This window comes from Aegilops tauschii, chromosome 4 (genome assembly GCF_002575655.3).
Source record: "Aegilops tauschii subsp. strangulata cultivar AL8/78 chromosome 4, Aet v6.0, whole genome shotgun sequence".
NCBI lineage: Eukaryota > Viridiplantae > Streptophyta > Magnoliopsida > Poales > Poaceae > Aegilops > Aegilops tauschii.
The window spans coordinates 329,505,702-329,524,953 of NC_053038.3; the positions used below are offsets into that span (position 1 = coordinate 329,505,702).

The window sequence follows — 19,252 nt, forward strand, 5'->3', positions numbered from 1 at the left end:
CTGATGTCCATCACGCCGTACTGCTTCAACACCTCGGCTGACATGGCAGCTACAACGTCTCCTTACCGACCCGCTCCGTTACTTCAGGCCTAGACCGGAGGCTTCTCCATCTCTTCATCAACCCACTCCGGAGACTTCAGCGTCACCGGCCGACCAGCTTCGTCACGTTAGCCGGACCGGGGCTTTGCCTCGGCGAGCCAACCTTTCCCAGCATCGCCGTGCCGTCGCTTCATCGCCCATCACGCAATGGGTGTGCGGGTCGAGTCCTAATTTTGGGAGTAACCTTTCTTCATATTGCTGCAACAGATAAACCAGGTGCTATTAATCCTAGTAACTTTTTCTTGCTTGGGTTTATTTTTCCCGAGGAATTATTACTCTGGTTTGTTCCATCATCTGTACACAGGTCTGTCAAATGGTGGCCGCATTAACGACGGTCGCGTGGTGGTTCAGTCAGTTTCCGTATATAGTTCGGCGAACGCCGCATCCGGAACTCGGACCGGCCTGCAAATTCTGGCTTTGTCACGCCTTCACCGCGTCACGCTGACACCCTGCATCGACATTGGCTTTGGCGCCAGGCCACATCTCTTTAAATAAATTATTTTTGCGAAAAGCAATTATGCAAGGATTTTATATATATTTATATTATTCTTTTTGGACCGCACTATTTTATGTGTGTAGGTGATTGACTTCGACTGCGTCACGCGATCACTTCGGCAAGCCAGCGTCGTCGTCCCAATTGGCATAAATCGGCTCGCATGACCACCTTGTTGATGAAATTGCCATACCGACATGTTCGGTTGCCTCGGGGACTTCGGCATCATCGAGAGGGTTTTACCTCGTCGGGTGTTCGGCGCATGGGCCATATTCCTTTAATTATTCACTTTGCATAAATTATTTATTATGCTATCCTTTTTTAATTTATTATTATTATTACTATTATCTCCGGCCTGCACTATCTTCTCTGCACAGGTAAATGATCCGGATTGGGCGGCACTGTCACCTCGGCGTATCGACATACCACGTCACCTCGGCTGGACCGGGGGCTTCGTCATCACTTCATTAACCCATGCCGGGTACTTCGGCATCACATTGTCGGCCTGTATCGGCCGTGCCATGTCGCCACTTCAGAGCGCCGAGCTCTTCGCTCTGCCACCTTGGGACCGGCTTGGGGGCTGGGACCTCGTCCCGCCGTAAGCTCGGATCGCGTCATCAATGCCGAACACATTAATCAGCTAAGTCGCTTTCATGCTCAAAGTTTTTAAATTTTAAATTTGTGTTCGGTTTGGCCATGCTCACGCAAGTTGTTTGTTAAAATAAATTCCCTTTACTCATGTTAACTGGGGGCTCTTAAAATTTATGTGAGCCGGTTCTATAATCATGTGTTTTCTTCTTGCCCGTTGCAAAGTCTTTTTCCACCGCTCCTTTTTCGACTCGAGTGTATGGTCAATAGCCGGATAGCCTGGTTTCTCTCTAAAGCCGCTCGAGTTTAGTTTGCTAAACTGTCCTGAGAAGCACTCCGCCTTTGGGATAGGAGGTTGAAGCCGAAGGCTGACCCACTCGAAGTCTTGAGATCGGATGTGTCATGTTAAAGCACGACAGAAGCACAATTTTTTTATTTTAAAAAAGACCAATTTCCGGATTAGCACCAAAATCTCGGTTTAGTCCGGATGTCAAGCTTTTACATAAGTTTTTTTTTCTTTTCGAGCCTATGGCACTTTTAAACTTTTGGGTTTTTCCAGCATAAGTCTCGTAGTGCAACGCTGGAAACCTTTAGAGATTCTGCAAAAACATTCTCGGATATTGCTATGTATGCGTCAGTTTCGAATTGTGTCTTTGGTCAATAGTTGGGTTGCCCGGCTCCTGTGCTTGCCTCCTACGTTCCGCTTTGTTCGGCTAGGTGCGCAAAGGGAGAACCACTGCGGTTGTGCTTCCAGCTAGCATGGTTAAGCGCCTCAGTGGAGAAAGCCGAAAACTGACTGTCACAATAAGCGTAAATTGGTCAGTGATCTGATGACTGTATTAAACTATAAGATCGATAGAGGTCACCCTGTGTTAAAAGATCAGCCGTTCATAATATTGGCCGAAGTGTTTACGGCTTGACCTTGACTGTCGCCGAACACTAACCGGGGGCTAATTACTAGCCTCCCAAGTTTAAGCTCCTATGACTAAGTGAAAGTTATAAAGCCCGCATATCTGATTGCCTCGTTTACGCTAACACAACTGCCTTCAGGCAACGAGACATCGGCTAAGGGTTGTTTTATTATTGCGGAAACACCCTGCATAGTATCTACAAGGGGGTGGAAGCCGACGATGAGCCACTTTCAACTGATAAACGGTTGCAATGGAGTCAAAATAAAAATATCATCGGTGTTTGTATTTAATATACGAGGGCTGCCTTCCGTAATCATCGTTATAAAGCCATAAATATGCATCAATTTGACTTAAGATTTTGGCCAAGCTGGGTTGCATGACTCCTGTGCTTACCCCTACGTTCCCGATTGTTCGGCTAGGCGGTAAAGGGAGCACCTCTGTGATTGTTACTACCGGGTCATCTGAGTTAGTACCTCAGACTGGGTGAAGCCGAAAGCTAGCAATCTTAAAGAATATAATTGGTCGGCAACGACGGAAGTGAAAATTTAGGTTCGCTAAAGACCACATAGTTCGGGAACTTTCTCCAAGCTAAATCCTCAATATTTTTCTCCTGCATCGATCGGAGATGAAGTTTCATGATCATGATAAGCAAGACGAGCCAAAGAAAGGAACCGATAGCGGGACTATTTTCTTTGGAAGATGTTTCTTACGTTAAAACGTAATATTACATATCTCTCCGTGTACCTTTGTTTATAAAACCGTATGGCCGGATTGCCTTGTTTTTCATAAATCTTTGCCCTTATAACAGCTTTATAAAGTAGGAAAACACTCCTCGGCTACTGGCCGAAGAGGTTGAAGCTGATGGTCGGTCAACAAAGTTTTGTACAATACGGATTCGAGCATTAATGATGTAGAGTACTTGGATACATATAATCATTACACATAATTTGTGATTTTACTATGGATATCGATCCTTAATTCAGCCACCCGTGCCAGCATTAAGGCTCGGGGGCTACTGGGCTTCGGGCTTATTATTTACAAATATTAAAGGGGCACATCGATCCCCTGATCTGGTGTTGCCACCCGACCAGTGTCTCGGGGGGCTACTGCGTTGCCTGTTCAATGCAGAAAATTCAAAGTGCTTAGTGTTCGGCTTGACCGAACTATGGGCCAACGCGTCTTCGGACAACAATAGGTACCATCTGGACCTATCTGGCATCAAGCTAATATATTGCGGCAACTTCTCAAGACCCTCTCTCAAGGGCCCGTTCGCCGATCACTATTATCTCTAATATATTACATTGCATTTCTATTCCTACGTATGCTGCCGAGCTAGGAGTTGATCCTCAGGCCGATTTCGCGCATCGACCTGAGTCTCAGGGGCTACTAGGATCAGTAGTTTCATGTTTTCCTTCAGGTGCATCTCGGGTTTTAGACTGACACGCACCTTGAGGGCTACTCGTTATACATATTGACAACAAATAAATTTACACGCATCGGAAATAAAATCCGCAAACAATTAGCCCATGACCGAGGTGCTGAACCACCTCGAAAGCATTTCGGGATATAGCTCGGATGCAAGTGGTTGGCTCCATAGAGGGCCTTTCCGGCATTAAGCTCGGCTAAACTCCTTCAACTTTTTTGAACCAAGGTGATCTATGACACCTCGGATATAGTCTGGCGTTGGAGCTCAGATACAGTCCGGCGTTGGAGCTCGGATACATTCCGGCTTTGGAGCTCGGAAGCGGTCCGGCGTTGGTGCTCGGCAGCAAAAGATACCCCGAATGCAGTCCGGCGTTGGAGCTCGGATGCAAGAGGACACTGCCGCACGAAAAACACTTCAAACCCGAGGTGTGGCATAAAAATAATAAGGCATTGATAAAGGCCGAAAACTTAAAGGTCTCCTCAGATGCCCGACGTGTGCACTCTTCGGATTTAGCTTGGCAATCCTCAAGATCAAAGATTGGAAGATTTGTTGAACCAGTTTTCAAGACCGACGACCGAATATGAAGAACAGTTTGGAAGAACCGAGGAGCATCCCCAACTTGAAGACCGGTTCAGGGGGCTACTGACGGCGTCCTGGACTAGGGGGTACTCACCACGTCGTCTCCCGATCAGTTGGATTGGGCCGAGGACCCCCATGGTCGTTTACCCATGGGCCAGTTCGGACAGCCGATGCATACACGAGGAATATTCCACAAGACTTGGTGATCAAGACAAGGACTCCTCTCCACCGACGTATTCGACTAGAACTCTTGTTATCCTAGGCCTCCGGTACATTATATAAGCCGAGGCCAGGCTAGTCGATAGATTATTATGACATTACTCATCATACCTCTAAGGTTTAGACCACAACATATGATCTCGAGGTAGATCAACTCTGTAATCATATACATCGAATACAATCAAAAGTAGCATGTAGGGTATTATCTCTTCGAGAGAGCCCGAAGCTGGGTAAAAACACCGTGTCCCTCATCTCCTGTTACCCATCGATCCTAAGACACACAGCTTGGGACCCCCTACCCGAGATCTGCCGGTTTTGACACTGACAGGGCCCACAACGATGGAGGGCGCGCCCCTGGTCCTTGTGGCCACTCCGTAAGGCGGTTGGTGCCCTTCTTCTGGCACAAGAAAACTAATATCCAGATAAAATCGTGTCAAAATTTCAGCCCAATCAGAGTTACTAATCTCCGTGAATTTAAGAAACGGTGAAAAGCCAGAATCTGGGAACGCGGAAACACGAGGAAACAGAGAGAGAGAGATCCAATCTCAGAGGGGCTCCCGCCCCTCCGCTGCCATGGAAGCCAAGGACCAGAGGGGAAACCCTTTTCCCATCTAGCAGGAGGTTAAGGAAGAAGAAGGGGGGCTCTCTCCCCCTCTCTCCCGGTGGCGCCGGAGCGCCGCCGGGGCCATCATCGTGCCAACGATCTACACCAACAACTTCACTGCCGTCATCACCAACTCTCTCCCACTCTATGCAGCGGTGTAACACCTCTTCCCCCCGCTGTAATATCTACTTAAACATGGTCCTCAACGCTATATATTATTTCCCAATGATGTATGGCTATCCTATGATGTCGTTTTGTCCTATGGGTTAATTGATGATCGTGATTAGTTTGAGTTGCATGTTTTATTATTGGTGCTGTCCTATGGTGCCCTCCGTGTCGCGCAAGCGTGAGGGATCCCCGCTGTAGGGTTTGCAATATGTTCATGGTTTTCTTATTGTCTACGTTGCGTGAGTGATAGAAACACAAACACGGATAAGTGGGTTATGGTGTATGGGAATAAAGAGGACTTGATACTTTAATGCTATGGTAGGGTTTTACCTTAATGATCTTTAGTAGTTGCGGATGCTTGCTAGAGTTCCAATCATAAGTGCATATGATCCAAGAAGAGAGAGTATGTTAGCTTATACCTCTCCCTCATATAAAATTGCAATAATGATTACCGGTCTAGTTATCGTTTGCCTAGAGACAAATAACTTTCTCGTGGCAAAAAGCTCTCTACTATAACTAACTTAGTTGTGTCTTTATCTAAGCAGCCCCTAGATTTTATTTACGTGCTCTTTATTATCTTGCAAACCTATCCTACACACACATACAAAGTACTTCTAGTTTCATACTTGTTCTGGGTAAAGCGAACGTTAAGCTTGCGTACAGTTGTATCGGTGGTCGATAGAACTTGAGGGAATATTTGTTCTACCTTTAGCTCCTCGTTGGGTTCGACGCTCTTACTTATCAAAAGAGGCGACAACTGATCCCCTATACTTGTGGGTTATCAAGACCAAGGTTATCGAACCAGTAGGAGAACCAAGCAACACTACATAAACAGCACCTGCACACAAATAACAAATACTCGCAACCCGACGTGTGAAAGGGGTCGTCAATCCCTTTCGGGTAGCGGCGCCAGAAATTGGCAAACGGAGGTGATAAAAATATGATAGACTGGACCGTGGGAACGCGAGACAAAATAAATAAGAATAAATTGCAGCAAGGTATTTTTGTATTTGTGGTTTAATAGATCTAAAAATAAAAGCAAAGGGAAATAGATCGCAAAGGCAGACTTAGAAACATTAAAACTGAGCACTTTTCCTGTCCTCTCAGTCCATCAGCATCCGTGGCCGTCGGATCATCAATCTTGAGCATTTTCGGCCGTCAGATTTACTGTAAATCGCTCCTGATCTGGCCTCGTTCGCTATTAGGGATTGCTAATTGTCGTGGGCTGCTGCTCTGGTCGCTTTTTTCGGCGTCTCAAATTAAATTGGGCCTAATGGGCTTGGAGCACCATCCCCTTCGTCAAGCCACCGTTTTGTTCCCAAGACCAAACGCATCTCACACCCTTCACCTGGCGACTCTTCCCATGGCCGACCGACCTAGGTCGCGAACGGTACGGGAGCGATGGCCATGGCGATCCGGGTGACTGGACGAGACGTAGCCGTCCCGGCACAGCCGCCGACCACGACCTCGGGCAGTGGTGCCTCTCCCTTGTTCTCGTTTTCTAGCGGTAGCCCCTAGCTTGCCAGATGGCAGCACCGGCCATCTCCGTCGCTTCGCCCTCCTCAACGGCATGTTCTCCGTCTACCTGGAGTGCTCAGAGCCTCCTTCAAGGTGGAACGCCACCGCCGCTGCCATCCAGCCCGACCCTATGTTTCCGATACTGGCCTTGTGGATCTAGAGCATATCGGAGGTGCACAACCAGCACAAACGCGCTACAACGAGCAGCATCAAGGGATTTGGTTTTTGCGCTTATCTACTTCGTCATGATACCCTCTCCTCCTCTGGACGTTGATGTCAAATTCTCTCCTCCAAGGTAACACCTAAACACAACTTTGCAAACTTTGTTTCTCTCTGTCTTCCACTCACCCTCGTACAATATTTCGTTCAATATGTGTATTTTCTCTTGTATTGGTAGAGCCAATTGCAGGTCAAAGTGTTCTGCTATGAGCTAAAGGAAATATTTATGGAGGAAACTACTGTTCAGGTATTGGTAGATCTTCCTAACACTTTTCCTTGTACAATGGTATCATTTAATTAATATAGTTAATTGGTTGTTGCAAAATATAATGATGGCTTACTATTTTCAGTTTTAGTAACATCATGCCATCATCCTCATAGTTGTCGTATGCACTTGTATTTAGTTATGTTCTTTTTAGGTTTCTTGCTTTGAAACAACCAATTACAAAAACCAAGAGTATCTTAGTGATCATGTTTCAGTGCTGCATACAAGAAGTTGCCCGCTCTAAGCTTTATTTTATGAAGCAGAGTTGAATCTTTGCTCCAAGTGGAAGATAATGTTAATGTCCGTCAGTATTGGTTTGCTGTTGCAATTTACACTAATCATTTGTGAGCAAGGATTTTTTTTGTCAGCCAAGCATTTTACTATGTACGTGTATCCCATTTGAAATCCCTTCAACCCCAATCAAATCCCTATCTATCTCACTTCTATGGTGATTCCATTGTTTATACTATTGATTTCTTCCTGTTTCTTTCATGGGTTAATATTTTATGATTAATTACACATCAAGAAAAGATTTGTATTTATTATATTTTGGGTAGAATTCTTATTGTTCTATGTCTTTGTTCCGTTGAATTAGGCATGAAACAAGTTCAAGTTCCATTGTTGTTTATTCATCAATGTCATGCCTTCTTGTATCAATGTGTCGGTAGACTTCATCTCCCACAATGCATGTGTATTTTTTCCGGAATCATGGCAAAAAGATTACAATGTACTTTTGCTAGATTCTAATGAATTCACTTTGTTTGCATGTGGATGAACTAATAGGCAACCCCTTATTTGTTTGCATGTGGATGAACAAATAGGCAACCCCTTAACTATATTTTGACTTATCTACTTTTAGAGTAGGAGGGTCGTCTATCTGACAGATCATAAATCGGTTACATGTAAATATTGTAATGTTCTAATCTGAATGCAGTCAGTTGTTTAATATTATTGTTCTAAATCTCAAGGTAACAAATTACTTTATGTAATCAAAATACCTAATTTAACAACTCCTTCCATGTTATAAATCAAATGACTCCAATGTGTACCACCTATTGATTTTTATATGGATGCTAAGATAGCAATGGAGCACCAACTTGGTTCCGACGTAAGTACATAATTCTGAAGTCCCTTGGCTGGAAACATTTAGTACTTACCATTTTCTCTTTTCCTAGATTTCCCCCCTCTTATACAAATTAGCTAATTAAGTGCATGAAAGCAAAATAATCGCTATTTATGCTGGAGTTAGCAAATTATCAAGTACAATATAATAGAGTCTATGAGCATCTTGAATTTTGTTGCAATATATGTCAGCATCCAAAATTTCTTTTTTCACATTACGTAGATTATCTATCACTAAACCATGTGGTCCCTTTTCAGTTATGAGTAGCAATAATATTACATGACGATTATAAATTAGGTATGATTTTTTTTCTCTCTAATTCATGACTACATGTAGTATTATTAGAGTACAGACTCACTGTCTAATATTTGCGGTGAACCTGATTGAACTTATAAGCTGGCCTCACGAACACAAAGATCTGTTCCATTTGATTCTCCCATTCCTCATAAGTACAAATGTTGCATATCACAGTTCCAAGGTATGCCAAATTATTTACCAGAAAGCAATGTTTTCTACAGATTCCTGTAAATGTCTATATGTTTAGAACGTCTCCCCTCAGTATATAATTCCTAGAGATAAGAAGTTCTTAATATCTCTGGCCGAGTTCAAATTTAGAACATTGTATTTGGTTGTCAAACAAGGTTTCACTGCAATGTTAGTGATAGTTCAAACTTGTGATGGCTCCATGTCAGATGAAAGAACACAAGAAGCAAGTGTGCCAATCAGGCTAGACTGTTATTGCTCATTTTTTTTAACAAATATTGTAGAAAGTTTGGTTGTTTCCAGTTGAACGGATATTATATGTTGTCAAAGAGGATTCATGTTTCGCTTTTTCTGTATGTAGGTATCCATGGGATAAAATTTGACCGACTCTTTGCTGAAATTTATTTCAGTACTAACGCATAACCAAGTAATGATATCTACCTTGAGAGCTTCAAGAAGGATGTACTGGATGCATGCTAGGTGTACTGGCATTTTACGCATCTTCACATTTATTTCAGTTATCACTTTTGTTCTCATACTATTTGTCTTTCATCTCGCACATGATGTTACTCGTTGTATCAGTTATGCTGTCTCCCCAGGAGTTTTACATTTTTGTGACCAGGTGCATAAGGCTCACCTATTTCTTCTTTGTTTTTAAACATGGCAGCCCTTTGGTAGAGGCTTGTGAAGATGCCATTTCTACACCATGTACACAATCTATGCTTATTAGTTGTCTTTGGAGTGCTGAGTAGGCCTATTTACTATCTAAATTGTTGTGTATGTTGTTATACCAAGCCAGTTTGTATGTGTGAATCTTGCCTTAGCCGACTATATATGAGATCTCAAATTACTAAGTAATGTATGATTATATTTATGCATTTAATATGTTTCACGTGGTCATATATCTACCAAAATTCCTATCATTTCATCATACAAATAGATGGGTGCAGCAACGCGCGCCATCAATGATCTAGTATATTAAAGAAGAGACCCGGGGGCCATAGGTTTCACTAGTGGCTTCTCTCGAGAAAAATAGCAAACGGTGGGTAAACAAATTATTGTTGGGCAATTGATAGAACTTCAAATAATCATGACGATATCTAGGCAATCATCATTATATAGGCATCACGTCCAAGATTAGTAGATCGACTCTTGCCTGCATCTACTACTATTACTCCACATATCGACCGCTATCCAGCATGCATCTAGTGTATTAAGTTCATGGAGAAATGGAGTAATGCAATAAGAACGATGACATGATGTAGACAAGATCTATTTATGTAGAAATAGACCCCATTGTTTTATCCTTAGTAGCAATAATACATATGTGTCGGTTCCCCTTCTGTCACTGAGATCAAGCACCGTAAAATCGAACCCACTACAAAGCACCTCTTCCCATGGCAAGATAAATAGATCAAGTTGGCCAAACAAAACCCAAACAGCAGAGAAGAAATATGAGGATATAAGCAATCATGCATATAAGAGATCAAAGAAACTCAAATAACTTTCATGGATAAAAAGATAGATCTGATCATAAACTCAAAGTTCATCGGATCCTAACAAACACACCGCAAAAAGAGTTACATCATATGGATCTCCAAGAGACCATTGTATTGAGAATCAAACGAGAGAGAGGAAGCCATCTAGCTACTAAGTACGGACCCGAAGGTCTACAAAGAACTACTCACGCATCATCGGAGAGGCACCAATGGAAGTGGTGAACCCCTCCGTGATGGTGTCTAGAATGGATCTGGTGGTTGTGGACTCTGCGGCGGCTGGAATAGATTTTCGTCGACTCCCCTAGGGTTTCTGGAATATTGGGGTATTTATTGAGCAAAGAGGCGGTTCAGGGGGCACTTGAGGTGGGCACAACCCACCTGGGCGCGCCTGGGCCCCCAGGCGCGCCCTGGTGGGTTGTACTCCCCTCAGAGCACCCCCCAGGTGCTTCTCCGGCCCACTGGATGTCTTCTGGTCCAAAACAAAATCCACAAAAAGTTTCGCTGCGTTTGGACTCCGTTTGGTATTGATTTCTTGCGATGTAAAAAACATGCAGATAACAGCAACTGGCACTTGGCACTATGTGAATAGGTTAGTACCAAAAATGATATAAAATGACTATAAAATGATTATAAAACATCCAAGAATGATAGTATAACCAGCATGGAACAATAAAAAATTATAGATACGTTGGAGACGTATCAGCATCCCCAAGCTTAATTCCTGCTCGTCCTCGAGTAGGTAAATGATAAAACAGAATTTTTGATGTGGAATGCTGCCTTACATGTCATCTCATATTCTTTTCTTTATAGCATGGACATTTGGACTTTTATATGATTCAAAGCAATAGTCTATTTTTGACATGAGGACTTAAATACTCAAGCATATCAACAAGCAACCATGTCTTTCAAAATATCAACGCTAAAATAAGCTATCCCTAGCCCATCATGCTCAATCATTGATCCATTCATGAAACACACTCGCATATTACCTACACTCAATGCTCAAGTATGATCACAGTGCCCCCTAGTTGATGCTTTATAAGAGAAGATGGACACTCGAATAAAAATAAAATTGCATAAAGTAAAAGAAAGGCCCTTCGCGGAGGGAAGTAGGGATTTATAGAGGTGCCAGAGCTCAAAGCGAAAATTGAGAGATAAAAACATTTTGAGAGGCATACTTTTCCCACCAACGAAAACGACTTAGAGTTCCCAACACTTTCCATGCTAGATATATCATAGGCGGTTCCCAAACAAATAATAAAGTTTATTCCTTTTTCCACCATACTTTTACTTTCCATGGCTAACCGTATCCACGGGTGCCTTCCATACCAACACTTTTCAAGGAATTTATTATTTGACAACATAAAGTAAATTCATTTTTCATTTCAGGACTGGGCATCCCAAATACCCTTGCCTTATTCTCGTGCAATGCCAAGTGAATAAACACTCATCATGAGAATAACACATCTTGCATGGAAAATATTAGCCACCCCTCACCGCCTCACGAGCAGTACGAGCACAGAAAAGAAAATTTATTTTGAAAATTAGATATGGCACATACAAATTTGCTTAGAACGGAAAAAGAATACCGCATATAGGTAGATATAGTGGACTCATGTGGCAAAACTGGTTTAAAGGATTTTGGATGCACAAGTAGTGATCATACTTAGTGCAAAATGAAGGCTAGCAAAAGATTGAGAAGCGACCAACCAAGAAACGAATAATCTCATAAGCGAGCATTAAGCATAATTAACATCAAATAATGCACCACAAGTAGGATGTAATTTCATTGAACAACTATTGACTTTCATGCTTGCATAGGGAATCACAAACCTTAACACCAATATTCTTACTAAACAAAAATTACTCATCAACACGACTCACATATCACATCATCATATCTCAAAACTATTACAAGGAATCAAGTTTATTTTGTCCAATGATCTTCATGAAAGTTTTTATTATATCCTTCTTGGATATCTATCACTTTGGAACTAATTTTCATGTGTTGCTTTTGATAAGCTCAAACAAATATAAGTGAAGATCATGAGCATAATATTTCTTTCTCTCAAATTAATTTAAGTGAAGCAAGAGAGAATTTCTTAAAAAAATTACTAACTCTCAGATAAATCTAAGTGAAGCAAGAGAGCATTTCTTCAAAAATACTAAAGCACACCGTGCTCAAAAAGATATAAGTGAACACTAGAGCAAGTCCATAGCTCATAAAAATTTAAGTGAAGCATAAAGAGCAATTCTAACAAGTCATGGCATAATTTTCGCTCTCTCAAATAGGTGTGTCCAGCAAGGAATCAAGACTAAAAGCACAAAGCAAAACAAGCAAAGACTCATATCATACAAGACGCTCCAAGCAAAACTCATAGTATGTGACGAATAAAAATATAGCTTCGAGTAAAATACCGATGGTTGTTAGAAGAAAAAGGGGATGCCACTCGGGGCATCCCCAAGCTTAGTTGTTTGCTTCTCTTTGGATAATAGCTTGGGATGCCATGGGCATACCCAAGCTTAGACTCTTCTTACTCCTTATTCCTTCATCCATCGTAAGATAACCCAAAACTTGAAAACTTCAATCATACAAAACTCAACAAAACCTTCGTGAGATCCGTTAGTATAAGAAAACAAATCACTACTATAAGTAGTGAAGCAAACCAATTCATATTTTATTGTTGCATTATATCTACTGTATTCCAACTTTTCTATGGCAAAAACTCATCAAAGAAAACCATAGAGTCATCGAAACAAGCACACAACGCAAAGAAAACAGAATCTGTCAAAAACATAACAGTCTGTAGCAATCTGAATATTTCGAATACTTCTGAAACTCCAAAAATCTTGAGAAATTAGGAAAACCTGAGCAATTTGTATAATCTTCTGCAAAAAGAATTGGTATTTTATCACACTCTTGTTAAAAATTAAAATTATTTTTGTGAGTGCAAAAGTTTCTGTTTTTCAGCAAGATCAAACAACTATCACCCAAGAAGATCCTAAAGGCTTTGCTTGGCACAAACACTAATTAAAACACAAAAAACACAATCATAACAGTATCATAATTGTGCAAACACTCAAGAATAGAAATCCAAAAGCAAAAATAAATTTTATTCATTGGGTTGCCTCCCAACAAGCGCTATTGTTTCACGCCCCTAGCTAGGCATAAAGCAAGGATCTAAGTTTTGTCATCTTTGCTCTTAATTTCCTTAGAGGTGTCTTTATCATGGGGTTTTGTAAAAACAACATAAAACATATTATCCATAGAAACTTTAGCATTATTAAGTTGCTCATTATCATAACCCCTTTGATTTCCGGCAACAATCCAAGAATAATGTTGATTAACATTATTGAAAACTTGTTGGATTACATCTAGAATGGGGACTTCCTTTTTAAGATTCTCATCAAAGATTTTATTATCCCCAAGCAAATGTCTTAACGCATAATCGCTATTGTAAAGAATTTCATCTATCACGGGCTTTTCACGATTCATACCGTAAAAATCAAAGATTTCCCTAGCCTCCCGTATTATGTAGTCAAATTCATTCATAAGAACGAGAGTGGCCAACTTTTTAGCTTTAGGATTTTTTATCATGGGAAGCTCAAAAAACAATCTTTGCAAAGTAGGATGATTACGAATAAATTTACTTTCAAGTTTCAGCACTAGTGCTAAAATAGCATCTGCATAAGATCTAGTAGTTCTAAGTATAGGAGCATCATCAAGACTTAGATTTCCCACACAATTGAAAAATTCTTGGATACGTTCTTTTCCCATAGCATTCCCTTGCCCCAAGATAAAAGTTTTAGCATCCAAATTTCTCGTACGTCCAATCTTAGGAGTTAGGCCATCATCTGTTGGTGCCATACCAAAATCACTCATGATTGCAAGCAAAGGATAGATCTGAAGAGAAAATGGCGAATGAAAGAGAGGGCGAATAAAACGGCAAATTTTTGTGAAGTGGGGGAGAGGAAAACGAGAGGCAAATGGCAAATAAAGTAAATTGAGAGGAGATGAGATTTGTGATTAGGAACCTGGTAGATGTTGATGATCCTCCTCGGCAACGACCCCAGAAAATAGCCTTGATGACCCACAAGTATAGGGGATCAATTGTAGCTCTTTTCGATAAGTAAGAGTGTCGAACCCAACAAGGATCAGAAGGAAATGACAAGTGGTTTTCAGCAAGGTAATGTCTGCAAGTGCTGAAATTGTAAGTAACAGAGTAGTTTGATAGCAAGATAATTTGTAATGAGCAGGTAATGATAGTAGTAAAAAAGTGCAGCAAGGTAGCCCAATCCTTTTGAGGCAAAGGACAGGCCAAAACGGTCTCTTATAGTAAGCAAAGCGTTCTTGAGGGTACACGGGAATTTCACCTAGTCACTTCCATCATGTTGGTTCGATTTGTGTTCGCTACTTTGATAATTTGATATGTGGGTGGACCGGTGCTTTGGTGCTGTTCTTACTTGAACAAACCTCCTACTTATGATTAACCCTCCCGCAAGCATGCACAACTACGAGAAAAGTATTAAGAATAAATTCTAACCATAGCATTAAACTTTTGGATCCAATCGGTCCCTTACGGAATAGCGCATAAACTAGGGTTTAAGCTTCTGTCACTCTCGCAACCCATCATCTAATTACTACTCCACAATGCATTCCCTTAGACCCAAATATGGTGAAGTGTCATGTAGTCGATGTTCACATGATACCACTAAGGGAATCACAACATACATACTATCACAATATCGAACAAATATCAAGTTCACATGATTACTTGCAACATGATTTCTCCCGTGACCTCAAGAACAAAAGTAACTACTCACAAATGATAATCATGCTCAAGATCAGAGGGGTATTAAATAACATATTGGACCTGAACATATAATCTTCCACCAAATAAACCATATAGTAATCACCTACAAGATGTAATCAACACTACTAGTCACCCACAAGCACCAATCTATAGTTCCGGTAACAAGATTGAACACAAGAGATGAACTAGGGTTTGAGATGAGATGGTGCTGTTGAAGATGTTGATGGAGATTGCCCTCCCCAAGATGGGAGAATTGTTGGTGATGATGATAACGATGATTTCCCCCTCCGGGAGGGAAGTTCCCCCGACGGAATCATTCCGCTGGAGGGAAAAGTGCTCCTGCCCAAGTTCCGCCTCGAGACGGCGGCGCTCCATCCCGAAAGTCCTCTCCTTATTTTTTCGAGGTCAAGATGACTTATATACCAGAAGATGGGCACCGGAGGTGGGCCTGGGTGAGCACAACCTACCAGGGCGCGCCTGGGCTCCCTGGCGCGCCCAGGTGGGTTGTGCCCACCTGGTGGGCCCCTCTGGTACTTATTTGCTCCAATATTCATCAAATATTCCATAAAAATTCTCCATGAAGTTTCAGCTTGTTTGGAGTTGTGCAGAATAGGTAGCCTGACGTAGCTTTTCCGGGTCCAGATTTCCAGCTGCCGGAATTCGCCCTCTTTGTGTGGACCTTGCATATTATGAGAGAAAAGGCATTAGAATTACTCCAAAAAGTATTATTATGCATAAAACCATCATAAATAATAGTATGAAAACATGATGCAAAATGGGCGTATTAGATACGCGCGGGCAGGCGACCCCCGCCTCCCCAGCGGTGTTGGCTCAGGGCATGCGTCGCCTCAAAGGATGGCAGGTGGCTGGCCTTGCTTGCAACGCGCGGGGCGCCAAGCCCGGGGAGGGGCGCGGGCAGGAGGCCCTCAATTCTACCTCCCCCGAGGCGCCCCAGGGAGATTTTCCGGTGTATTGCGGAGTGGGCCAGCGGAGCAGGAGGCTCTGAGGGCACGCTCTCCTTGTTCGACTCCGCGGGAGTCTCTGATACGTCTCCAACGTGTCTATAATTTTTGATTGTTCCATGCTGTTATATTATCATTCTTGGATGTTTTACAATCATTTTATATCATTTTTTGGTACTAACCTATTGACATAGTGCCAAGTGCTAGTTGCTGTTTTCTGCTTGTTTTTTACATCACAGAAAATCAATATCAAACGGAGTCCAAATGCAGCGAAACTTTTTGTGGATTATTTTTGGACCAGAAGACACCAGTTGGGCCAGAGAAGCACCTGGGGTTTTGCCCACCTCGATGGTCTCCTGCATCGCCTCTTCGCTCTATAAATACCTCCTTGCTCCAGAAACCCTAGGGGAGTCGACGAAATTTTATTCCAACCGCTGCAAGTTCCAGAACTACGAGATCCAATCTAGAGCCCTATTCCGACACTCTGCTGGAGGGGAACACGATCACGGAGGGGTTTATAATCCTCATTGGTGCCTCTCCGATGATGCGTTAGTAGTTCAACTCAGACTTACGGGTCCGTAGGTAGTAGCTAGATGGCTTTTTCTCGCTTTGTATCTCAATACAACGGTCTCTTGGAGATCTATTTGATGTAATGACTCTTCACGGTGTGTTTGTTGGGATCCGATGAATTGTGAGTTTATGATCAGATTTGCCTTGATTTAATATCCAATCTTGATTGTTATGGTCTCGTATTTCTTCTCTGATATTTGGCTTTTGTTTGGCCAACTTGATCTATTTATCTTGCAATGTGAAGAGGTGCTTTGTAATGGGTTCGATCTTGCGGTGTCCTTTCCCAATGACAGAAGGGGCAGCAAGGCATGCATGTATCGTTGCTATTAAGGATAAAAAGATGGGGTCTATTCCTACATGAATAGATCTTGTCTACATCATGTCATCGTTCTTATTGCATTACTCTGTTTTTCCATGAACTTAATACACTAGATGCATGTTGGATAGCAGTCGATGTGTGGAGTAATAGTAGTAGATGCAGGCAGGAGTCGGTCTACTAATCTTGGACGTGATGCCTATATACATGATCATTGTCTTGGATATCGTCATAATTATTTGCTTTTCTATCAGTTGCCCAACAGTAATTTGTCTACCCACCGTTGCTATTTTCTCGAGAGAAGCCACTAGTGAAATCTACGGCCCCCGGGTCTATTTTCCATCATATACTTTCAGATCCATATTGCCAATTGCCTTTTCTTTTATTTGCTTCTTTTATTTTCAGATCTATATTATCAAAAACCCAAAAATACCTTGCTGCGTTTTATTTACTTTTATTTGCATATATCAATCTACTACAATTTTATCCTATCCTTACGTCACTTTTTGGCACCGCTACCTGAAAGGGATTGACAACCCCTTTAACGCGCCGGGTTGCAAGTATTTGTTATTTGTGTGCAGGTACCGTTTACGTAGTGTTGCGTGCTTCTCCTACTGGTTCGATAACCTTGGTCTCATCACTGAGGGAAATACCTTGCCATTGTTGTGATGCATCATCCCTTATTCCTTGGGGAAACACCGACGCATCTCAAGCGACATCAGTCTCCGGCAACCACGCCCATGGTGGCGGGAGCGGCATCTCTGGTAGGGCTAATGGCAGGCGGCCATACCCCAACTGGTTTGGTGGAGCCCGATCCACTGGGGAGTCAGGCAGGAGGCCTTACCCCGAGCGGGCCTACGCGGGATGAGATCGTCGCCTTTGGAGGGATCACGGATCCCATGTCTGACGGTTGACGGATGAGCAGCCATCTCCAGGATCAGCTAAACATAGATGACCTGCAGCTGGGGCCCGCCATGCGGGCGGCCAAGCTTCGTGACATTGAGGTAACTACCGGTATGTCAGTAAATACTTCCAATTCCATTTTGCATTTTTCCGACGATGAGATAATAAATAATGCAAATCAGTTGGGAGTTTCACTAGGTAGTAATGGAACAGAAATTGCTAAATCTGTTAATGATATACTTGATCTAGAAGCGGAGCGAGCTTTAGAGATGATTCGAAACTTAGCGGCTGTTAAACCGTTAAACGATTCGGAAATAGATGCATTGGGTGTTAGGGTTCTTGATAGTCTTTGTGCGGATCTTGCACCCCCACCAATTGAGATAGAGGAAGACAAGAGTTGTATATCTCCGAGGGGGTCGAATCACACTGATTCTTAGGCATGTAGGCTCACTGAGCTTGGTTGTATGGACCGAGTTGATGAGCAAAACAAGCCTAAGCGCAAGTGGAACCGGAAGATATATCCAGCCTCGATGTGCGCAGAAGTGCTAGAATCCGGACTACTAAAAACATTCATGATGAAATATGAAGGGAATCTTTTGGAATAGCAGAGGTCTGATGGACTTGGCTAAACGAAGGTTTCTGGCGGATGCTTCTATAGAGCACAAGTTAGATTTCATTGCCCTCTCTGAAACTGGTAGAGACAATTTTACCTCTCAGTTTCTTGGCACCTTATTGGGAGGAGTCGATTTTGATTGGCATTGCTTACCCCCAAGAGGAATATCCAGTGGGATTTTACTTGGGGTGAAGTGCGACACGTTGGAGGGTTGGAATGTTGTCAGGGGAGATTTTGCGGTTAAGTTTCAAGTCCGATCGAAGGTTGACGGTATCCAATGGGCACTCGTGGCAGTGTCTGGAGCCGCACAGCCTGAGCTAAAACCAGATTTCTTGGCGGACTTAGTCCGTATTTGTGGACATGAACAACTCCCAATCCTGGTGGGGGCGATTTTAACATTATACGACGACGGGAAGAAAAGAACAATGATAACTTTGACAGCAGATGGCCGTTTATGTTTAACACAATTATTGAAAGCCTGGATCTCAGGGAGATCGAGCTTTTTGGTAGAAAATTCACTTGGGCCAATACTTTGCCAAATCCAACATACGAGAAGTTGGATCGTGTTCTCACCAGGATGGAATGGGAGCAGAAGTTCCCCTTGGTGATGTTCCAAGCGTTGTCGCGAGGGATATCTGACCATACCCCTCTACTTGTTGACTCTGGGGAGGCAACTCATGTGGGAAATAAAAATATATTCTCTTTTGAATTAGCATGTTTTGAGAGAGAAGGTTTCTTGGATCTGATAGCACAGGAGTGGGCAAAAGATTCAGGAGGGAGATCGAGCGTAGAAAGATGGCAGAATAAGATTAGGCACTTAAGACAGTTCCTACGCGGTTGGGCCAAACATTTGGGTGATGTTTATAAGGTTGAAAAGGAA

At 42.5% G+C, this 19,252-nt stretch overlaps 1 long non-coding RNA gene across 1 annotated transcript; it reads left to right on the top strand.

Moving 5' to 3' along the window:
- The first annotated feature begins 6,400 nt into the window (after positions 1-6,400).
- Positions 6,401-9,483, top strand: LOC120962992 (uncharacterized). The gene is made up of 3 exons (XR_005754472.2): positions 6,401-6,900; positions 7,003-7,071; positions 9,057-9,483. It is a non-coding gene; the product is annotated as an uncharacterized lncRNA (long non-coding RNA).
- Positions 9,484-19,252: the final 9,769 nt, after the last annotated feature.